This window comes from Parasteatoda tepidariorum, chromosome 7 (genome assembly GCF_982258835.1).
Source record: "Parasteatoda tepidariorum strain Cologne lab strain chromosome 7, Ptep-v5.0, whole genome shotgun sequence".
NCBI lineage: Eukaryota > Metazoa > Arthropoda > Arachnida > Araneae > Theridiidae > Parasteatoda > Parasteatoda tepidariorum.
The window spans coordinates 95077131-95095587 of NC_141761.1; the positions used below are offsets into that span (position 1 = coordinate 95077131).

Here is an 18457-nt window from a genome sequence, read left to right on the forward strand (position 1 = left end):
GACAAGGGAACTCCTGGATCGAGTATTGGGAGAAATTTGCCTTCGTGGAGGACTTTTTGATGGAGCTAACCCGCATTTGCGTTACATGGAGAGGAAGACCACGAGAACCTCCCACGGTTAGCCTGACGGCAAGGGGACTCTAAACCACGATTCGTCTACCACTGAGGATATTTCACGTCAGCACTGTGGTCGGTGCGAGCGGGGTGCGGAAATCGAATCAACCAGCAATTGCCGGGATTAGAATACGGTTCACCTGATTGGTTGGCGAGTGCTCCATCCCCGACACTGTTTCAATATTTTTTTTATAACCGTCGTTTAACAGCCGACCCAATTTTATGGGTTTACAACTACTACTGCTCAACTCCGCAGGCTTGTAATTTTGAACCCAATCCAGAAGACAAGGGAACTCCTGGATCGAGTATTGGGAGAAATTTGCCTTCGTGGAGGACTTTTTGATGGAGCTAACCCGCATTTGCGTTACATGGAGAGGAAGACCACGAGAACCTCCCACGGTTAGCCTGACGGCAAGGGGAACCACGATTCGTCTACCACTGAGGATATTTCACGTCAGCACTGTGATCGGTGCGAGCGGGGTGCGGAAATCGAATCAACCAGCAATTGCCGGGATTAGAATACGGTTCACCTGATTGGTTGGCGAGTGCTCCATCCCCGACACTGTTTCAATATTTTTTTTATAACCGTCGTTTAACAGCCGACCCAATTTTATGGGTTTACAACTACTACTGCTCAACTCCGCAGGCTTGTAATTTTGAACCCAATCCAGAAGACAAGGGAACTCCTGGATCGAGTATTGGGAGAAATTTGCCTTCGTGGAGGACTTTTTGATGGAGCTAACCCGCATTTGCGTTACATGGAGAGGAAGACCACGAGAACCTCCCACGGTTAGCCTGACGGCAAGGGGACTCTAAACCACGATTCGTCTACCACTGAGGATATTTCACGTCAGCACTGTGGTCGGTGCGAGCGGGGTGCGGAAATCGAATCAACCAGCAATTGCCGGGATTAGAATACGGTTCACCTGATTGGTTGGCGAGTGCTCCATCCCCGACACTGTTTCAATATTTTTTTTATAACCGTCGTTTAACAGCCGACCCAATTTTATGGGTTTACAACTACTACTGCTCAACTCCGCAGGCTTGTAATTTTGAACCCAATCCAGAAGACAAGGGAACTCCTGGATCGAGTATTGGGAGAAATTTGCCTTCGTGGAGGACTTTTTGATGGAGCTAACCCGCATTTGCGTTACATGGAGAGGAAGACCACGAGAACCTCCCACGGTTAGCCTGACGGCAAGGGGACTCTAAACCACGATTCGTCTACCACTGAGGATATTTCACGTCAGCACTGTGGTCGGTGCGAGCGGGGTGCGGAAATCGAATCAACCAGCAATTGCCGGGATTAGAATACGGTTCACCTGATTGGTTGGCGAGTGCTCCATCCCCGACACTGTTTCAATATTTTTTTTATAACCGTCGTTTAACAGCCGACCCAATTTTATGGGTTTACAACTACTACTGCTCAACTCCGCAGGCTTGTAATTTTGAACCCAATCCAGAAGACAAGGGAACTCCTGGATCGAGTATTGGGAGAAATTTGCCTTCGTGGAGGACTTTTTGATGGAGCTAACCCGCATTTGCGTTACATGGAGAGGAAGACCACGAGAACCTCCCACGGTTAGCCTGACGGCAAGGGGAACCACGATTCGTCTACCACTGAGGATATTTCACGTCAGCACTGTGGTCGGTGCGAGCGGGGTGCGGAAATCGAATCAACCAGCAATTGCCGGGATTAGAATACGGTTCACCTGATTGGTTGGCGAGTGCTCCATCCCCGACACTGTTTCAATATTTTTTTTATAACCGTCGTTTAACAGCCGACCCAATTTTATGGGTTTACAACTACTACTACTCAACTCCGCAGGCTTGTAATTTTGAACCCAATCCAGAAGACAAGGGAACTCCTGGATCGAGTATTGGGAGAAATTTGCCTTCGTGGAGGACTTTTTGATGGAGCTAACCCGCATTTGCGTTACATGGAGAGGAAGACCACGAGAACCTCCCACGGTTAGCCTGACGGCAAGGGGAACCACGATTCGTCTACCACTGAGGATATTTCACGTCAGCACTGTGATCGGTGCAAGCCGGATGTGGAATTCGTTCGCCTCATAGAAAGGCGAACGCTCTATCCCCTGAGCCATCGTGATTCTTTTTCGGTATTTTGTAAATATTGGGGTAAATAGCATAAATAACAGTAAAGCCAAATAACACATTTTTACCAAGATAGAAGACATAGATTAGGGTTTGAGCTCTCTATTAGATAAATCGCAAAGCTAAATAATTTCATTTAAATATTTTGTAATTAATAAGGAAATTAGGGGTTGCCAACATAAAGCCATTAATTGTTGAATTGTAATGGACAATGTGTTTGTGGAACCACGGATTGGCAAGTTCCTGTTGGCGAACCGGCTGGTCGCCGCGGGCCCCTTTGTTAGTAAGAGATAGTAATAAAAGATAGCAGGGGGGAAAAATAAGAGAGGGGAAGGAGTAATAATTATTTTTTAAATGTTCTTGAATTTCAAATTAACGAATTTTAGTCATACAAATATTGATATCTACCTGTATTTCTTTTAATGAACTTAATATGCAATGATATACTAAATTAAAAGTCAATAAATTTGAGTTGAAAAAAATATTCCTCATATTATTATATAACATTAAACTTCAAAAAAAAATAGGAATTTTTTTTCTTAATTTTTTCTTATTTTTTAAGTTTAAATTTATTGAAAGTTTGAATTTAATCGAATCAATTAAATTTAATGAGTTTAAATTTAATTAAAACTGAAAATTAGCAGTGTTACAATTAAAAAACAAAAATCGACAAAGCTATTTTTTAACTTAAAACAATCTACAATTAACTACCATGACTATGTAACAGAATGGAAGAGTAACGGAGAAAAAGAAACTGAAATAAAAAAGAAACTGCAAGTCATTACTTGGACAGGTTTTAATGAAAATAAGTATTTATACAAAACTGAAAAGTATAATTTGATCTTATTACTTGATTAAAAACTTCATTCGCTTTAAAAATATACAAATTGGAAATAACAATCGTTTCAAGCTCTCAAAAACAGGCGCCCATTTTCACGACTTGCTAGACGTATATTTTTGGAGCGAATGAAGTTTTTAATCTATTAATGCGTAACCGCTTCAGTTTCTTAGGATTATTTATTTAATAATTTGATCTTCGAACAATACACTTAAAACAGTTATGCTAGTAAAGGGGAAAGTCAATGAAGCATCTTTACCTTGTTAAAGCTCAATTTTCATAGAATTCCGCAAATCGCATTGTGCCATAAATAAAATTAAGTTAATGAAAATTAGGTCATTTGCAATTTAAAAAAAGAGGTTAACTAAATTACGTTATTATATTAAAAGACTTTTTAATAAAAAAAAATTATTAGATTTTTCCTATTTTCAAAAATAAATTATTAATCATAGTAGCTACTGCATTAGACCCGTTAATACACACAAAAATGAATGAAGTTATAGATCTTGACACTATAATGGTAATAAAATTGCAAATATTTTCGCAAAACCCATTTTGAAGATTATTCATAAATATAAAATATCATCAGGAAGGATAAAAAAACACGACCTATAACAAGTTGAGTATGGATGCAGACTAAGTTAAATAAGAGTTGCCTCTAAGTGAAATAAGAGGCAAAGAAGAATGGGACATAACAATTTAGTTGTATCTGACGTGTTAAGAGATAAAAAAAATACGACCCATAACAAGTTGAGTATGGATGCAGACTATGTTAAATAAGGTCTCTACTAAGAATTGCCTGAAGTTAAATAAGAGGCAAAGAAGGCTGGGACATGACATTTTCGTTATATCTGACGTATTAAGAGATAAAAAAAATACGACTTTTAACAAGTTAAGTATGGATGCAAACTTAGTTAAATAAGAGTTGCCTCTACTAAGTATTGCCTGTAAGTTAAATAAGAGGCAAAGAAGGCTAGGACATGATATTTTCGTTATATCTGACGTATTAAGAGATAAAAAAAATACGACTTTTAACAAATTGAGTATGGATGCAAACTCAGTTAAATAAGAGTTGCCTCTACTAAGTGTTGCCTGTAAGTTAAATAAGAGGCAAAGAAGGCTGGGACATAATAATTCAGTTGTATCTGATGTATTAAACCGGTATTAGACAGGTATTATTCTTAAAATATTAAGTCTTTTAGTAAAAACATTTTGTAGAATAGTTGGAATGCGTAAAAATGTTATTTGGAATTTAATTTTAGTAATTAAAATCATTAAAAGTATCGGGACATCAAAAGTACAAGTTTTTTGAAAATGAACCAAATATTTTTAACATTTCAAGATCATTTTATTGAAAATAATGGAAAAAAAATGCAATCACTTTTTATATTTAGAGACTTAACAATATTCAAGTTAAAAAGTCATTATTACTTGTGATTTTAAAGTTCGTCTCGAAATTGAATGATTTACCGATTTTACATTTTCAAACCATTATCAAGAAAATATTTTCGCATAAATAGTTTTATTTCATAGCAGATTTTACTCAAACAATTTGCATAATAACTTGTCTTATAAACGTGATTACTTCCAATTGATTTCCAAACTTTTAGCATTAACCCCAAACTTTTCCTTAAAAATATGCCTAACGACCATTGTATTTCTAATTCAATCTCGAGTCGGTTAAACTATCAACGTTTTATTTTCGTTTTTATTATTGGCTTGTTTTAAGATATTGTACCGTTTAAATAGGCAAGTTTCGCGAAAAATGCGACGACTCATTAAAAAACACTTACTTATTTATTTTCATTGCAGAAGTTATAAAGTTTTGTGTTAGGTTTAAACTGTTTTAATATGCGCCTGTCCATGTAAATGAATGTCTCACTTTGCAATTTGATTAACACCAGTGAATCAAATAAACATAGAGCAAGGGTGGCCAAGCTCCTTGTTAGTCGAGCCAATTTTCAAAATTTGAAATTTTTCGCGAGCCGCAATTAAATACGTATTTAAAAGGTATGAAAAAGGGTATTAAAATTTTTTTTTTACATAAATTATATTTATTGAGAACATATAAGTGAAAGTACAAAATGTGTGTATTGAGTTTAAATATTAAAAATTAAACGCATTTATTTTACTTCTCTTGATAATTCTTCAAAGTTTGGTGAATAATTGGTGTCAGTAATTCTTTGAGCTGCTGGTTAGTTAATACTGATTAGTTTTAGGATTTCACGAATTTTAAAGTGAAATAAAATGATTCACATTAGTACATTGTTCCGAATATTGAAATAATTCAACAATCAGCCTTTTTTAATTCAGGATACTTCGATTCTGGTGCAAATTTCCAAAATTCAGTAATCGACGTCCACTTATATTTTAATAGTAGAGATTGATCTTTTTGCATCTCTATTAATTCTAATTCTCCAGATGCTTTTTGTGTCATAATTATATTGGAAATGGAAAACTCGCCTTGAATTGAACAACGTGGCACACAGTCTTTCATATTTGTTCTCAGTAATTTAAAAGACATTTTGAAACACATACGGAACGATAATAATTTTTTTAAAAATATAATAGCACAAAAATTAAAAATGAAATCGGGTACATTTATCGAGAGCCACAAATAATTCTTCAAAGAGTGGCTAACGAGCCGCAGGTTGGCCACCTCTGACATAAAGTGTTCCAGAAAGATTGTTCTCGATACATATTTTAAAAAATTCTCGGCAAACATGAAGACAAAAAACTAGCGCATCGAGGAATGTAAATTTATTGTTTAAGAAGGAAAAACGAAATCTGATAAATCATAATTAAGGAAAGCGAGTATACAAAACCAACCTAAATTTTTCTTTGTGAAACGTGAAGGTGTTTCAAATAATCAAATCCTCTCTGTTTTCTCTGCTATGAAACAGGCGTTTCGTACATCCGCGTATCTCAATAATGATTTGTCAGATTTTTGATATCGTTTTAGTCTTTTCGTTCTCTTAATCTTTGCAAGACCCCAGCCTGCATACTTTTTATGTTCATGTATGATAAAGTTTCTAAAAATATATATAAACGGAGGTTTCTTAAGATCACTCCTATATAAAGACCTAAGAGCCGTGATGGCTCAGGGGATAGAGCCTTCCAATGAGGTGAACCGGGTTCGAATCCCAGAGAAGGCTGGTCGATACGAATTCCGCATCCGGTATGCACCGATCACAGTGCTGACGTAAAATATCCTCAGTGGTAGACGGATTATGGGGAGTCCCCTTGCTAACCATAGGTTTTCGTGGTGGTTTTCCTCTACATGAAACGCAAATACTGGTTAGTTCAATCAAAAAGATCTCCACGAAGGCAAATGTCTTCCAATACTTGATCCAGAAATTCCCTTATCTTCTGGATTGGGTTCAAAATTACAAGGCTACGGAGTTGAACATTAGTAGTCGTAAACTCAAAGAATTGGGTTGGCTGTTTAACGGCAGATATGGATCAGTCTGTGTACGGACCGAGCGTGTGTGGTATTGATCCTCGTTAAACTGTTCTACCGTAAAGTGCTCGACTTCGCGTGCAGGTCGTCGGGCTACCGAAGCGGGGGTGCCATCCCCTCTGCAGAGGATCAAAAGTGTGATGGCATGTCTTCGGATCATCCTCAGGGATGTTTCCAAGACCGTCGCCAATAGCCCATTGTGCCGCTCTAGTGCGACGTAAATGAACTACAACAACAACGACAGTTATAAAATATTTAAAAAATTGAAAACCTGAATTGATTCTTTTGTTTTGCTTCTCTCTTTCCGTCCTTATATCATCCCCGATTATTCTCTCTCCGTATAAATAAATTGGCGAGGTGTTCAATGCATGTATTTTGACCAGCGCCATCTAGTGGTAGTTCTTGGAATAAAAGGTAACTGCTGAATTGACCAGCTTTCTGAGATTACAGATATCAGAGAATTGTGCGAAAGAGCTTTTTTTTATGTATATATTTTCCTTTTTCTAAGCAATTTCTTTCAATTAGAAAATAATACTTACATTTAAAAAGAAAACTAAGGTAGAAAAATACCAAAATATTGCTCTGTATAAAATAAAATACATTTAAGAAAAACAACTCATAAACATTTCCACTCATTTTGTTGAAATTTTGTATTTCGTAAATTAAATTACATGGTTTAAAAGCACGTTAAAAAGTTATACCTTAAAATTAAACTTTTTAAACAATATTATAAATAATTTTTAAAAATTACTGTTGTAGGTTTCAATTAACAAATTGCCTTTGAATAAACAAATTTGAAGAAATGAGCAAAAATTGTTGCCTTTTCATAAAATATTTCCTAGATACGAGGAAATATGCAAATTTAACATAAAGGGGTACAAATTTTTAACCATTTTCCTGACTATATAGACTGAAATAGAAAAAACAACGCAAGTGGTAGATTTTGCAGAGAATTGGCCTAATAATTATTTTGTTTCTATTGTAAATGCTATGAAAGTTAAAATAGAATTTTTAAAAAAAACTGATGAACAAAAAAATTTTTTTTGAAGAAAGTTTTTATTGAACAGGGAGCTTATGATACAAAAGTGACAAATATATAAAAATCTCAATTTTGAATTTTTTGTCGCTTACGTTGGTTTTTCTACTGCAGGACAAGGTAGGCTCCCAGGGTGCTGCTAGACATCATACTTTGACTCAAAATCTGGCGGAAAAAAATTTATGTTTATTCTCAGAACGTACGTTTTTTGCGACCCATTTCGAAATCTGATTGATATTTAGCACTGATTAAGTAACATATTTCAAGTAAAAGCTTAAAATTTTTAACTTTGCTATATGGTACGTGATCACAAAAATAAAAGTTATTAGCTTTTTAGGAAATGGTTAATATCTTTTTATGGAAAATTTGCTTTTAATATTTATCTAGAGCCAAAAATAATTATTCTACTGTGTTTCGTAATCATCCCATTATTGTCATTAGTTTACTTAGTTATTTTTTTACAAAAATAAGTTAACACAAATGTTTCTATCTCATGTTAACTTTTCTTTTTTTCAAATACTAGCTGAATATTCGTTCTACGCATGGGCAACTCTTCAAACGAAGATAAGATATATTTACGTGTGTGTAAAACATTTGATAAGTGGTTTTATAATTTAACTTGCTGAATACCTGTTTTCAGAACTGTGTGAATAAAATAAAGTAAATTAATCAGATCTGACCAACACTACGAAGTCATGTTCAAAACTGAAAGGAATACGCCTACACAATTAAAAAATTTAGTAGAAGAACCAGGTAAGTAGCACTCTCAAAGAATTTGGTATGCGAACTATTATATTGCCAATTTAACAGAAGACGGGATTAATAATTATTTGCCTTATTTTAGTTACCCCTGCCTAATTTGAAATAAAAATCAGGCAAGCATACTAAAAACTAATGTGGATTTTTTGTGTTAAGACTAAAGTGAGATCAAAAAAATTTCTCACATCAGAATGATATTTCGTTATGAGTATTCAAATTTTTTTTTAATCTTAGCTTTTATTATGTTATGAGAGAGAATTATTAAAAAAAAGAAACAACTGTGGTATTTAACAGAAAAGCAGCGTTGTCTGGTTAATCGAAAATAAGAAACTTCTAAATTTACATCCAAAAAGAATTCAGAAAGATCCATTAAATTGCTGCATTTGTGAATGAGTAGTTATAGTTCTTCTTTGTAATGAGTTTTATAAAGTTCATATTTTAACATTGGTTGGATTCGATGATTCAGTGTTCAAAATAAATAATTAAAAGCTGAACACGTGAAAAACATTTAATTAAGCGATCGGATTTTGACATACTAAGATGCAATCTAAATAGTTCAAGGTCTAAGTTTAAATTAGCAAATTGATTATTTGTGCGAAGACGATAAAAGTATTCTTCAGTTTCTAAATTCGACGCAAAAAATATACATACTTTATTTGAAAAAACATACTCGTTTTTGGTCGAATTCGAATGTTTGATTCTCAAAGTGTGGTAGCTGCAATCTAGAATATGTGGTTTCAATAGTTTTGTCAAGTTTGCAATCGAATGTTTGAATCCCTTACTCTTAATTTTTTTTGTGTATTTTGTTCTGCAACTGGAAATTTGAGCGAACTAAAAAGATATTTTTGAGCAGTTATAAGACTCATTCATCAAAAATAATTCCACGTAAAAAATAATTTTTTATACGTTAAATTAATACCGGAAATTTAAGTTTGTGACAGTTTATGTACATTTTCTTTATTCGATTCCTAATCTTAAGTTATTTTTCTTAAAACTTAACTAAAAAAAAATTTTATCGTAAGTACCTGAAAGACGAAACAAATGCTTTTAAAAATATATAATTGCGGTTAACAAATAAAACTATGAACTTAACCCTCTGAAAAAGATTTTATTTTATAAGCAATAAGATGCGCAAATAAAATAATATATTTATACTTAATTATAGAAACTTGAAATTTCACAAATTATCTTTTTATTAATTAATTATTATTATGCTATTTTTTGCTTTGATGAAATTATTAATCTTAAATTCTAATTTTCGAAAAAGTCTTTTTGTAACTGCTTCAAAGACAAACCCAATGTTTTTAAAAATTACTTTAAAAGTTAAAATTAATTAAGTGCGTTACTTTATTCAGTACATTTATAACCAAAATTATATACTTACCCTCAATTCTGGAAATTTTAGTTTTCAAATTTTATCTTTCTTTTCTTTCATCTTAATCCTAAATCGTTATTCTTTAATTCCATTTATGCATGTGTAGTGTTGAAACTGATGCTTTAAAAAATGTATTTTTATAATGAAAAAACTTCAAACTTTATTCTTCGAAAAAACGAATTTTAAAAACGCAATTTTGAAGAAGTAGTGTAATTATATATTCACCCTCAATTTCGGAAATTTTGATTTTCAAATATTATCTTTCTTTTCTTTGAACTTAATCTTTATTATTCTGAAATTCTGATTTCTCTACTTGTAGAGAAAAAACTAGTGCTTTAAAAAAAAAAAGGAAAAAAAAAAAAAAAAAAAAAACTTTATTCTTTGAAAAAATAATTTTTTTTAATACACAATTGTATGCAGAAGTATAATTATATATTTAACCTCAATTCTAAAAATTTTAGTTTTAAAATATTAATTTCCTTTTTATTTGATCCGAATCCTAAATTATTATTCTTAAATTCTAAATTATCGATTTGATCGATTGAGAGGAGAAACTGATGCTTTTGAAAAAATATTTTTGCCGTAAAAATAATTTTTAACTTCACTCTTTGAAAAAAGAATTTCTTAAATACACAGTTGTATGCACAAGTAAAATTATATATTTACTCTCAATTCTGGAAATTATAGTTTTCAAATATTATCTTTACTTTTTTTGATCCGGTTCTTAATTATTTCTGTAATTCTAATTTCTTTAATACCCAGTTTCTAGAGGTGAAACTAGTGTTTTTTTTTAAAATATTTTTACTGTAAAAAAAATTTTTAACTTTACTCTTTAAAAAACATTTATTTTAAATTCGCAATTATATGCCCAAACAAATTAAAAAACAAATTATTACCCTCAAATCGGGAAATTTTAGTTTTCAAACGTCATCTTTCTTTTATTTGATCCTAACCTATATTATTTTAAATTCTAAATTACTTATTTGTAGAGAAGAAACTGGTGCTTAAGAAAATATTTTCACAGTGAAAAAAAAGCTTCTTTATTCTTCAAAAAAAGATATTTTTTTTAAATTCACAATTTTTTTAAAGTTCAAGTAAAAATATATATTTAACCTCAATTCTAGAAATTATAGTTTTCAAATATTATCTTTCTTTTCTTTGATACTAATCCTAAATTCTTCTTCTGAAATTCTAAATTATCTATTTGCATAAGAAAAACTGAAGCTTTTTAAAAAATAATTTTACTTTAAAAAAACTTCAAACTTTATTCTTTGAAAAAAGATTTTTTTAAATGCATAATTATTTGTACTAGTAAAATTATATATTTCCCTTATTGATAAAAATAAATTAATATTTATAAAAATAATATTAAAAATAAATTATATGACAATCATATAATTTATTTTTATTCTAATCCTTCATAATCCTACTAATGTATCTTCTAAATTCCTACTTAAATAGTTCAACGAACAGTTAAATAGGTCTTTCTAGTTCTTAGTATAGAAACGATTTTCGTAAAAGAAGCTATGCTTACCACCTTATCCCGAAGCAAGAATTTTAGAAGGTAGGGAGAGCACGTGTTTCTATGATGACAGGAGCTGGAGACTGAGATTCAATACAGGGAGTGTAGAAGTATTTACTTGAATTGACCCAGAATACACTGCGGCTTGTGACTTTTCCAAAAGTTTTTGGGAACTTTCTCCTGTTTCTTTTTTCCCCTTTTATTTCCTCTTACAAGTTTTTTCTTCCAATATTATATGGTATGAAAGAAACTTTAGAAAATGAAATATGAAGAAAACGAGAAAAACGGTGATGGAAATATGTTATTAAATTACAGGAAATGTTTCGACAGAAAATTTTTTAATTATAATAAAAGAAATTTAAAAAGTTTAAATTTTGTTCCTTTTTTTAAAATAAAATCCTTTTTTTTTAATAGCCAGTTTTTTCCAGCCAATCGATCATATCTGGCAGGGTTAGATACTTGATTGAAATTTCCAGGATATGTTCTTTTTGAAAAACTATTAGACACATGTTTTCTTATTCTTGCAGGAATTTTTTTTTCTTTCAAAGTTTGGGGGGAAGGGTCAGAATTGAAAGATCCTCAGGAATTCTAAGAAAAACGCGTCAATTTCCATGTGGCAATAATTTTTGCAAAACTAGTGAACCACAGCAAAGATCGGTAATTTGTGTTCTACTACTTTCACACTAACTATTAAAACACAAATACTTTAATACAGTTGACTTTTGCCTCGAAGGTCAAAGGTTATTCAAAAATCTTCCAGAAAAAGGCTATTTTCTTAGATTTTGACGATCAGAATATAAATGTGCCAACAATGAACCAAATTTTGGTAAATAAATACAAATGAGTATTACCTTTAAAAAAAAATCAAGATATGCGTCGTGTCAAGTGCACAATATAAACGTATATCCTTTTAAATAATTTTTGTTTTAATAATCAGATTTTTAAAAAACTAAATGCTAATCCTAATGGTTCAAAAGAGAGATTACTTATAGTAGACGATCAGGACTTGATTTACAAATTTGGAGCTGTATGGCACAGAATTGTAAGGAACCGAACCAAGGCCGTAGCCAGGATACTTTTTCGGGGGGGGGGGGGGATATGGTAAGAAGCAAGGACAGTTTCAGACATGCAAAGTAGGGGAAAAACATTGTAACAAATATTGTTTATTCTGTTGTTTGCAAAAGTTAAACTAGTAATTAAAAAATATTACATAATAATTATTTTTCAATTAATATTACATAATAATTATAATCAATTTGTAAACAAAGTTTACAAAGACATGCGATGGGGATTTGAAGAAAATTTTTCGATTACTTTTTTAGGATAAACCGGAATATCCCGAAATATGCTTAATAAAGTTAGCCCTGTTACCCTTTCTTCTTTAGTAGCATTTCTTGTTGCTGTTTTTACGTGTTTAAGAGTAGAAAAAGTTCTTTCTGCAGTTGCTGTGGTGATTGGCAACGTAGCCAATATTGATAACAAGCAATAAATGTTTGGGAAAAAGATACTGTCACATTCTTCCATTGTTGAAAGTGCCGTATCTGGTCTACTTAGGGGTTCACGCAGGTTCCACTTTGATGCCCATACTTCCATTTCTCCCATGAGGTTTTCGATGTCAATGAAATCTGCGCAGATTCGGAAATTGTTGCATAAATTAATATCAACGTTCACACAAAACTTAGGTAACACTTTATTGAGTGATGCAAGAATATCTTCGTGCTTCGAAAATCTTTCAATCAGTTGGGCAGCGAAATAATCTAAAAGAAGAAAGACTAAAAAGTTTGAATCTCAGAATTTCGGAGGGGGGGGATTTGTCCCGACGCCCCCCCCCCCGGCTACGGGCCTGGGCCGAACTAGTTATGACTTTAAGCCAAATTTGCATGTTTATGTGTAAATAGCTTTTAAATAAACATATGTAAATCAAGAACTGTTGGTACATTTGATCTTATATTTATTTTAATTATTGTTTACTCATAATATTGGGAGAGTTACGTTTCGTCCGAGAATACAGGTGTATAACCTGAAAAAGTGCAGCAGGAAAGCTATTAAAGCTTAATATAAGTGCCGAAAGCGCGTGTGGCGTATCCATTTGTGTTAAGTGTTAGATAGCAATAAATTGCTAGACCCGAGGGTCCGGGGTTCCAACCCCGCTAATGGTCAATATTTTGAAAACTATACATCAGAATTTTTTATATAATTATTTTTCAATATTGTAAAGTAAAGGAAATATTCCTTTTCCTTAAATTATTATTATCCTTTTTTAAAAGAGCGAATAATAGCTAAAAAATGGAGAAATTTTTGCTCATATACTATGCATATAAATGACCTCATATCTCCCCTTAATATTAATCTATATTTTTTTATACTACTCGACATGATACTATATTATAACATAATATACAATCGTACAAAATGAAATAATTATAGACAAATTAGGGGGCACAATTTGTCCCTATTGAAAAAGTGCATGAAAGCACTGAACGATTAATATAAGTGGCAAAACCGTGTGTGCATGGTGAGGCCATTAGCGTTACGTGATAGGAAGCAACAAATTGCTACACCCGACGGTGTGGGTTCCAACCCCGTTAATGCTTAATATTTTAAAAATTATACTTCATATTTTTTTTAAAAATTTACTTTTCAATATTGTAACGTAAATAAAATATTCATTTTCCTTAAATTATTATTTTTCCTTCTAATAAGAGCGAATAATATCTTAAAAATGGAGAAATTTTTGCTCATATAAATGACCCCATATCTCCCCTTAATGTAAACCTATAATTTTCAAACTCAACCAGATATTATACTATACAATCGTAGCAAAGGAAATTAATTATAGACAAATTAATTTTATGCATAGCTGAGAATCCAGTTCCTTCTGTATCATTTGGTAGGTACAGTGATTATCATCTATTAACGTTTTCGGCCTACCTGTGTACTTTTTATCCTGAAGAGAAATGTGACCTTGAAACAATTTTGTAAACCATCTGAACAACCACTAAGCTTGAAACTAAGTTATTAAAAAATCGTCTGCTATGCAAAATCTAAACTTTGTTACTTATCGTTTGCGCATATCTCAAAAATATCAAATCGATTGAAGTATTAAAAATATCAGATTTTCAGATACAGTGGGTAAAAAAAGTTTCCGTACGGTCGCTAAATTTAAGAATAAATGGGCATAATTTGTAAAGTATTGCATTTTTTCTTTAAATACTGTCTATATGTGTTTAGTATCAGTCTATGAAAAGAGATTTTTATAAATTTTCATTTTTACAAAACGAAAAAAGCATATTATTTGCAATATCTAAGGTAAATTGAAAATTGCAGTGCAAAAAAAGTTTCCGTACGTGTTATGCAAATTCTTTCTGACGTGTTTAAAACAGGCCCGCTGTAAATCTTTGACGTTAGAAAGTTAATCGTCTCAAAATGGAAATTCCCAGAGCTATTCGGGAATTAGTGATTAAATTGCGAAAAGATGGATTATCCATGAAAAGGATTAGTGCAATGACTAAAAAATCAAAGTCTACTGTGCAATATATCATTGAAAGGTATCGTAAACTTCATTCACTTGGGATAGAGATCGATCCGAGAGGCCGTCCAAATTAAATCGCGTGCATCATACGCCAAGTTCAAGAAAATCCACGAATTAGTGCACCGCGGTGGGCTGCTGATTTAATGGTTTGTTACAACATTAAAGTCTCAACTCAAACCGTGAGAAATGTCATTAAAAAAAGTGGTTATCATGGACGTGAGGCTCGGAAGAAACCCTATATAAGTTTGTGCAACAGGAAAAAGCGCCTCGAGTTTCAAAGAAGCATGTAAGCAAGCCATTATCTCTTTGGGAATCCATTTTTTTTTTAGTGATGAATCAAAATTTAACATTCATGGGTCAGATGGCCGAGTTATGGTGTGGAGAAAACCAAACAAACAAATGCTAACTAAGAATTTATGCGGAACTGTGAAGCACGGTGGTGGCGGTGTTATGGTGTGGGGGTGTATGAGTGCTTCTGGAGTAGCACATTTGCAATTCATCGAGGGAACTATGAATCGATTTGGATATCTGGATATTCTTAAACAAAATGTGTTATCCAGCGCAGAGAAACTATGTCTTGGAACTGGATTTATTTTTCAACAGGACAACGATCCTAACCACACCTCTAAGATTTGCCAAGAGTGGTGCCTTTACCATCTTAAACAACAATTTCATAGTCCTCCCCAGTCACCCGATTTAAACCCCATCGAACATTTGTGGGGAGAAATTGGCCGACAACTTAAAAAATATGACATAAAAAACAAAGTTGAACTCAAAAGTGCTATTAGTAGCATTTGGTGTAATATTTCTCCAGAAACAACAAAAAAACTTGTAGGGGTAATGCCAAAACGTCTAAGAGAGGTGATAAAGGCCAACGGAGGGCCCACTGATCATTAAATGCATTTTTGCAAACTTTTTTCGTGTGCTAGGGCACCGTACGGAGACTTTTTTGTTCCATGTTTACGACATTTTTTGAGTTTTTAAGATTTATTATTTAATTTTGTCAGTATTATCATCCTTTTAATATGAATAAATATTAAATATTTGTTTTAACGCATTTTTAAGTTTTCATTTTTATCATTATGAATTTTGTGTGACAAATTAAACTTTGATTTGCATTCGTATCTGCGTACGGAGACTTTTTTTACCCACTGTATATATTTTACATCTAAGTTGAAAAATCTAGAAAGAGACACACTATCCCCTTCCGACTTTTTAGGTATACAGTAATTTTCAGTCTTTAGTATATGAATTCAGTTTTAAGTGAATCATGGAGTGCAAAAAATTGTAAAATATTCGAACAGTGATTAAAAATTGCGTCCTTTAGAGTTGTATATACTTATATATAACGATGGCAGTCGGGTGAGATGGGCACATGATTTAAAAAGAGCGAATTAAACTTGATTTGACCATTATTACCAGAGAAGGAACACCCAAGTGACACAAAATTGAACACTATGTAATTTCCTCAAAAGACTATATTATGACACCAGTTTCAATAGAATCCCGGGGTGCAAAAATTCTTTATTTTCTTAACATTATGCATGCTCTGAAAATTTTGTTTTTTGGACTAAATCACATTTTAAAAGAAAAATCTTTAAAAAACTTTCAGGCAGATGTATTCATTTTTAGAAAGTATCGCGCCTATCTTTTATTATGAAACCAGTTTTATGTAAATTGCTTGGTGAAAAGTTTTTTTTGTTGTTAGAATTCGAAATTTACTGAAAATTGCGCATTTTCGAATTTTTTATAAAAAAAAATTATTTTAATGCATCTAGCAGATATGGATGTTATCGGAAAATATGACCAAATTTTGCATGTAATTTATCACTTGACCCTATTTTAATATAAAATTAAATGAAAAGGTTGACCATATTGTAATCCAGTTGTTTTATAAATGGGAAATAACTTAATGTAAGTGCAAGTAGGTAGTAACTACATTATGCTTTCAAAACTTGATCTGGAGCATCAATATATTGTACTAATAAATGTAATTGAGGTTGAATATTAAAGATTAAAGTTTGCAAACAATGAAGGCATAAACAGAAAATATAAATTTATAAACAAATTAGCTCAAAAACTTATATTTTGATAAGCTATACATAAAATTTTTATTGACATTTCTCAGAAAAAAAGTACACCTCAAGAGGAACTAAAGTTCAATATATTTTAAACAAAATGTATTTTTCATTCATAATAATCAATATAACTTTTCAAGTTTGTAAACCGAATATTGAAAGATTTAAGCTTTCAAATGTATTTAGTTTGGAAGCATTTTGTTAAAAACTTAACGAGTTCCGTTTACTTAATTGATTTTTAACTTTATATTCGCGCTTGTCCTTTCTCACTTAGAAAGCATATCAGTTTTCTTTTTTTCTCCAAATGAGTTAAATAATTACAGACAGTAATTTTAACGTACTTATGCTCCATATATTTTCGAAGTAAATGAATTTTTTAATCAGATGTCTTACCACTTTAGTTTCTTATTATTTATTTAATACTCTAAATTCATCAACAAAAAGTAAATAAATTTTAAAAATCGGCTTGAATTTTTAAAAATTTAATGTTTTTAAAAACTCAAAACATATTTTAACAAAACAAGAACCTGGTACATTGAAGACCTTACAGCTGGACAATGTTATAGACTAAGTCTGTCAGAAAAGAATTAAATATTTTTTCTTAGTTAAAGCTTAAAAAATTAATTTAAAAAAAAATATAGATACGTATTTTTTAGGTTCGTAGCAAGAATATTAAATACTTTTAAAAATAAAAAGGAAACATAAAGCAATTTTAACCTTTTTTAAATTTCAATAAAAAAAATAAATTTAGAATAAAAAATGCCACTAGGTCAAATATTTCATAGAGAAATATCTCATAGAGAAACAGGTTTTGACATTTTATATAGGACCCTTGTTCACCCCCAATTTGTCTACATTAATTTTGCAATTAGCTGTGGAGTATATAGATGTTGTTGCAATACATAAAGCCAATTCTCAAAACTACAGGTAGGTCAACGTTTGGGGAAAATACAAGCTATTTTATATAAAATACAATAGCATGCAGGATATAGGTTAAACAACATTACAATGGATAAGATTTATTGACACTCCTTTTCTTTTCATACAAAGTATGGTAATTTTAATAAAATATTTTTAATTACTGTTCTCAATATTCCATTTTATAAAGAAAGTGTCAGCACGCCCAAAATTCTTTACATTGAAAGATAAAATCAAAGTTATTGAGGAAATTATAATAAGAAATTAGCGAACGAAAATTAGCAACGCTATTTGGCAGTATGGAAAATAAAATGCACCATGTCTTTTTGCAGTTTGATACTATTATTATTATTTTTTTTTACATATATTTTTAAGCAAATAATTTATTTATAATTCTGAATTGCAGCCACCTCTCAGCATCAGTCACACAAACACAGTCCTGTGAAGAGCGGTTGCTCAAAGGTTTTACTGTTGGAGTGGTTTGTTACCCATCTGAACACATTAAATTAACAGAATTAAGTTTCGGTCCTGTGTTGGCAACATATATTTTCTTTTCAGGCAACGTAAGTGACGTCATTTGTGCATATAATTACGGAATCTGAGTTAACACACTCACTAACTACTGTGCATGCTTTGCTAACATACACACTTAAAACATGAAAGAAAAAAAAAAAAGCCTTTCTGAATAAAATACACATAGAAGACTACAAA

At 31.8% G+C, this 18457-nt stretch overlaps 1 protein-coding gene across 1 annotated transcript in view; it reads right to left on the bottom strand.

Annotated features, from left to right (window-relative positions):
* Positions 1–11335, bottom strand: part of LOC107449721 (uncharacterized) — a 56101-nt gene extending 44766 nt beyond the window's left edge. The window contains exon 1 of the mRNA XM_043051545.3: positions 11231–11335. The gene's annotated coding sequence lies outside the window, so the exon portion shown is untranslated. The remainder of the gene's footprint in view (positions 1–11230) is intronic.
* Between the last annotated feature and the right edge of the window lie 7122 nt (positions 11336–18457).